Source organism: Dendrobates tinctorius, unplaced genomic scaffold (genome assembly GCF_039654945.1).
Source record: "Dendrobates tinctorius isolate UK_male_01 unplaced genomic scaffold, ASM3965494v1 ptg000173l, whole genome shotgun sequence".
NCBI classification, from domain to species: Eukaryota; Metazoa; Chordata; class Amphibia; order Anura; family Dendrobatidae; genus Dendrobates; species Dendrobates tinctorius.
The window spans coordinates 2,324,103-2,330,809 of NW_027361840.1; positions in this window are offsets into that span (position 1 = coordinate 2,324,103).

Below are 6,707 nucleotides of genomic sequence, written 5' to 3' on the forward strand. Positions count from 1 at the left end.
ATTTGCAATCTTTACCTCTCCCTGCTCCTCCGCTGTGTAGTCTGGGCCGTCAAATCCATACTGTGCCTGACACCGTCTGAGCCTGCCTCCTGATGTATAGACATATATTTTGAATGTGTACGCTACCCATACATGTTATCCGGGGATACGGTACCCTTTCTCACCTTTGTGCAATCACGTGCAAGCCATACTGTGCCTGACACCGTCTGAGCCTGCCTCCTGATGTATAGACATATATTTTGAATGTGTACGCTATCCATACATGTTATCCGGGGATACGGTACCCTTTCTCACCTTTGTGCAATCACGTGCAATCCATACTGGGCCTAACACCGTCTGAGCCTGCCTCCTGATGTATAGACATATATTTTGAATGTGTACGCTATCCATACATGTTATCCGGGGATACGGTACCCTTTCTCACCTTTGTGCAATCACATGCAAGCCATACTGGGCCTATCACCGTCTGAGCCTGCCTCCTGATGTATAGACATATATTTTGAATGTGTACGCTATCCATACATGTTATTCGGGGATACGGTACCCTTTCTCACCTTTGTGCAATCACGTGTAATCCATACTGGGCGTGAGAACGGCTGGCGAGCTGTTAAGCAAGCTACAGCACCTGTGGTTTGCACACGTAAGTTTTTCATTTTTTCAGGAATGACGGTTAGGCCTAATTCCGGAACTGCGGTTGACCTGCACTTACTGGGAAATCATCGTTCGCGGGTAATAATTGTAATCAGTGATCCCCATCACTAACGTTGTTCAGCGGGTTATCTGCACCTGTAAGCGACAAACGCTGGCCTTTTCAGTGTAGCGCACATGCAGCCACAGACATGTAAGGGCATGACACACCAGTTATTGGCCAATCTCATGTGCCAGAGCCTCACGTGTCCCTCTAGTAAGCCGGACTCGGACCGCGGGGCATGACGGAGTCTCGTTCGTTAACGGAATTAAGCTTGCAATGTGTGCATCTTTTCTGTAGCTGGCATGGTTGAGGTTTCCCAGGTGGAGTCGAATTTAACCGTAGGCTCCACTCCTGGTGGTGCCCTTCTGGACATTCCTTTAAGGTTCAGCTTTGCAACCATACTGCCCACGTAAAACAAACACTTTGCCTTCATGAATGCTGTTTGGAGGGTCATGACTCGTGGGAATAACGCCGCCCAATTAGTTAACCTGCTAGAGAGATCCTTCGTTGCTCCCAAGCATGACATCACACTCCCTAGGAGGAAGGTAATGCCACTGTGGCGACCGTACTCCTGGGGGCGACACAAGTGCACTGATGCCCAGCCACTGCTCGATGAATCTGCTGGTACATTGACCCAGACCACTACATTCCCCTCGCACGCTACACGGCCTGAATCTGACCCTGATGAAACTCAGGTTACCCTTCCCATATACAGTTCCATCTTACACGGTGACAAAGAGGAAGCTGCAGATGAAAGTGCAGGTTCGGCCCACCCGCCATCAGACACACCACCGTACTATCAGGGGCCCTGTGCCAGTGCCGTCGCCAACGAGTGGGCCCCCCCTGCTTGCTCAGGATCACAGCACTTGCAAGGTTGAAATACTGTGCAGTGAGATGGAAGATGGGGACGACGAGGAGTCCAGACTAGTACAGGGATTCCCTAGCGAGGAGACTTATTTGATTGTTTTCAATGTTGGGACAGCAATTTTTGGGGAGCACTATACTCTGGAGAATGATAGATGGGGCCCACCATACACTGGAACATTCCAAAAGTGGACATCAGACACTGGAGCAGCATTTACAGGGCCCATTATACACTAGAGCATTAGAAATGGGGCCCATTATGTTTGGAGCATTATTTGGGCCCATAAGACAGTGGAGCTTCATCCATGGGGACCAACATATACTGTAGCATTATGTGGAGCTCATCATATACTGTTTCAAACATTATATGGGACCAATGATTCTGTATGGAGACATAGATGGGCCTCATCATGAGATGTAAAAAGTGAAGTATTTTTCATTGTACTATACCGCTATTTCTCTGCCGTATCGGAGCATGATGAGTTGTGGTATGTGTTAAAGGGGCGCTCTTTCGCCCAGGGCACATGAAAACCTGGAGCCAGCCCTACCCCCCCACAACTTTAGCCAAATAACCCCCATTTTTCAGTGCGTAACTTGTATTATGAAGTTAATTAAGGTTGACAAGCTTAAGTAAGAAGAATTGATGCTTTTGGCATTCAAATGGGCACTGTAGGTGTGTTTCCTGTCCTCCTCTCACTGCCGACTTTTATTCCCCATTGACTTACATTGGGTTTCGTGTTTCGGGACGACCCCGACTTTTCCCTATAATCGGCCGATCTTGCTGGACCCGACTTTTGGAAAAGTCGGGTTTCACGAAACGAAACTCGACCTTAAAAAAACAAAAGTCGCTCCACTCTAGTGATTAGGTTCTTTAGAAGGACATAGATCTGGGGATTTTTTATGATGGAATATATGCTGAACTGGAAGGACACATGTCTTTTTCGGCCTTGCTAACTATGTTACTATATCTATGTGCATGTATGTGTGTGTATATATGTATGGTATATATGTGTGTGTATGTACAGTATATGTGTATGTCTATATGTATGTATGATATGTGTGTAAATGTACGGTGTATGTGTGTGTATAGTATGTTTATATGTATATGTGTATACTGTACCGGGGTGGGATTTGGCCGGTTCTCCCCGGTTCGGTGGAACCGGTTGTTAAAAAAGCAGCCAGTTCCCCGAACCAGGGAGATCCAGAGCCGCGATCTGGTACTTTGCAGCGGCGCCGACGCGCAAGGGGAGAGGAGTAAGAGAAGGACTCTCTGCTTCGACTTCCTAGATGTTAGCCCCGCCCGCCGGACACCGCGTGCGGCGCACTGATACGTCCGTGCACTCTGACTGAGCACACACCCTGCCGGACCCCAGCAGCCCCCGTGCACTGATACCTGCGGCAGAGCTTTGCCGCTATTGGGTATCTGGGGGAGTCACCGTGCTCTGCTACCTACCCAGTGTGAGCTGTGCTGTGCGGCCTGCGTGTCACCATCATCCTCATCACCCCGGTCACCGGTGCAGTGGTGGTGTGCTGCCAGTGTGTGTGCAGCAGCACGGTGGAGCAGGATGGGTGGTGCGGGGCCTGGGGGCCATCTAGGAGGCCTGGTCAATCACGGGACTCACTTACTGCAGACACGTCGCAGCCTGTCACTGTGTACTGTACTCCATTGCCCCGTCAGTATGTCTGTGCTGCCTATTGGGGACCTGTGATGCCTATTGGGGACCTGTGCCTGCATATTGGGGACCTGTGCTGTCTATAGGGAACAATGCTGCCTATTGTGGACCCGTGCTGTCTATTGGGGACCTGTGCTGCCTATTGGGGACCAATGCTGCCTAATAGGGACCTGTGCTGCCTATTGGGGGCCTGAGCTGCCTATTGGGGACCTGTACTGCCTATTGGGGATCTGTACTGCCTATAGGGAACAATGCTGCCTATTGGAGACCTGTGCTGCCTATTGGGGACCTGTGCTGCCTATTGGGGACCTGTGCTGCCTATTGGGGACCAATGCTGCCTATTGGGGACCTGTGCTGCCTATTTGGGACCTATGCCTGCCTATTGGGGACCTGTTCTGATCTCATTCCAATTTATTTTTTTTCAACTGTTTGACTGCACCCCTACTTGTATATGTTTGAGGAAAAGGTGCGTGTAAATTGGTGTAGCTTAATAACCGGTGTGGTTTAAAATGGGTGTGGCTTAAAATGGGTGTGGTTTTCCTACACACAAACACAGAACCTGTTGTTAAAAATTTGAATCCCACCCCTGATACTGTATGTGTGTATGTGTTTTTGTGTGGATATTTGTACGTAAGATATATGTGTATGTATGTGTGAAGATATTTGTTTTCGGTGCATGTATGATACTGTGTATTGCCAACTGTTTAGCAATAAGGTTTGGATACGGCTTTAAAGAAGGCACCACTTGGATATGACACAATTTTATTATGCAATGACCAACTTCAAATGATAAAACACCAAATTAATGGAATATATGACAATGATATAGACATAGAAAATAGTATGATATTGCGTATACTTATATATTCAAACTACAAAGGGTTTGGTACATATACTCACATCAGAAAGAAGAAGAGAAAATAATCTTCACTAGGGGCATTTACGTCTGTCCGGAAATACTTCAGCTGGAGAAGCGGTCAGCGAAGACAGAATGCTTCCTAGACCTACACTGTGAAGAGCGTCCTCTCACACAGGTCAACAAAGCTCCTGCCTCTTCTGACTGCCTCCCCGGCTTTTATATGCTTTAAACAAAGGTTTACACAATATAATATTGTGTAAACATGAAAATACACAAGTTAGTTGTCTGATGTTCCAATCACATGACAGAGGCCAGCTATCATGAATAAATAACATCAAACAAAACTTGCCTCTTCGGACTATTTTACTCCTGTCCTAATATTTACATATGATAAGAGTAAATCATACACAGAACAAAGTTTCCAACAACATGCTATGATCAGAACCCTAGCACAAAATATATATATATTTCAGACTACAGTTAAAGAGATCTTTAAGATTGAATACACTATAATGGTTTCAGATCGCCAACTATATTCCTGGTTCTACATTAGGCTTCCCCAGCCATATTTCTATGGCCTTATGTACAATAATGTGCAATTGTCTATATGCCTGGTCCACTTTTAACCCCCATATGACACAAATATCAGATGATGCCTTGTCAATATACTCACACCATTCACTGCTCTTAAAATTCAAGTAAGTCAACAGCGTACACAAAGGTTAATCCTTTCCAGTAATCCAGATTAAACATACTGTTTCAACAATCATTGTATTTTAGTATACTCAATACTAAGGCTGCATCTCAATATCCATTGTGGGTCTGACCTTATGAACCCTGGTTTCCAAGAACTGGATATGGGGCCTTCAAATGCTGACATTACAGGCTAACTTCAATATGGACTAATCAATATATTACAATATGTAGGCTATAAGATATCCATATTTTTATTAGCACCACATACTGTTATTGTAAAGAATAGGAAAATCAATCTATCGCTTTAAAGGGTTATTCACCGATAATGGATCGGGGATAACTTGCTAATCACTGGGGATTCGACCACTGGGCCCCCCAGAGATTCTGAGAACAAGGCTCTGCAGTCTGCTCCTAGATGGAGCAGAGTTGTGCATGCTCGGCCTCTGCTCTCTCCATTATCTATAGAGCTGCTGAGCGCTGCCCTTGGCTATTTCCATCGGCTCCATACACAATGAATAAAGTAGATACCAGGTGGTACAGACACCAGACACATAACATAATATAATATATACTTGGCCGGGCTCTGCTGGTTCCAGCAATTATCATGTAACCACGAGGAGCGCTTTGCACACTTGTCATGTGCTGACTCTAGTGTCCGCCACGTCTGCAGTGTTCTGTTCACTGACGTCGCTGACACCAGTTGTCACTTTACAGCAAGTCAGACTGCGCTGGAGCCAGCAGAACCGATTCCTGATGGATATATATGTATACGCAGTAATAAGATAGGGGCCGGAGGCTGGAATGGAGGTCTATCCTCATTAGAGATGAGGCCAGCTTTCGTTTTAGACACAATGATAACCAGACTTTGGTCTAGAGACCACGTAGGCAACACCACAAAGAAGCTTTCATGAGAGAATGTCACACTGCTCCTAATCTAGGGATTGTGATGTGCGTGGCATAATGTGAATTAGCCGGACTGCTCGAATCATTCCAGAACACATAGCGGTGGGCTTCACGGACTCCGATCATAATGCAGCTGCTCCCGGTCAGGGCCGGTTTTAGGCAAAGTGGGGCCCTAGGCAAAGTTTAAATTGGGGCCCCAAATGATAACATATAGCACATCACAGAAGCATTTCGATTGTATTTACATGCGCTGAGTTCAGTCCGCTAAATGAGTGTGATCGACAATACTGAAGAAGTTGTTCAACACTTGTTTCCCGGCCTCTTTCCATCGTCTGAGAAAGAATGATGGGAACAGAACGATCACTAATGGATCACTAAGGGTGTGTGCACACGTTGCGGTTTTTGCTGCGGATCCGCAGCGGATTTGGTCCTGCGGATCCGCAGCAGTTTCCATGCGGTTTACAGTACCATGTAAACCTATGGAAAACCAAATTCGCCATGCACATGCTGCGGAAAATTCCACACAGATTTGCTGCGGTTTATTTTCCACAGCATGTTACTTCTTTTTTGCGGAACCGCAGCTGTAGTGTACGTTCCGGGACATACAAATCAATCTCTCTCTCTCATCCGCACTGCCAAACCGCACTAGAACCTGCATCAAATCCACTGTACACATGCTAGGAATCCGCAGGAAAAATGCATGTGTTTTACCCTGCGGTTTCGGCCAAGATATATGGATTCTCTGCAGAAAAAGTCACAGACTAATCCGCAACGTGTGCACACACCCTAACAGATCACCATACAGTATCATGTTATCAGCAGCACATCTACAGTTTACACCCCATAGTCCTCCATATAATATAATCTGCCCCATAGTCCTCCATATAGTATAATACACTCCTCAGTCCTCTATATAGTATAATAAACTTCTCATAGCCCTCCATATATTAAAATACACTGCTCAGTCCTCCATATAGTATAATACACTCGTCATAGTTCTCCATATAGTATAATGCACCGC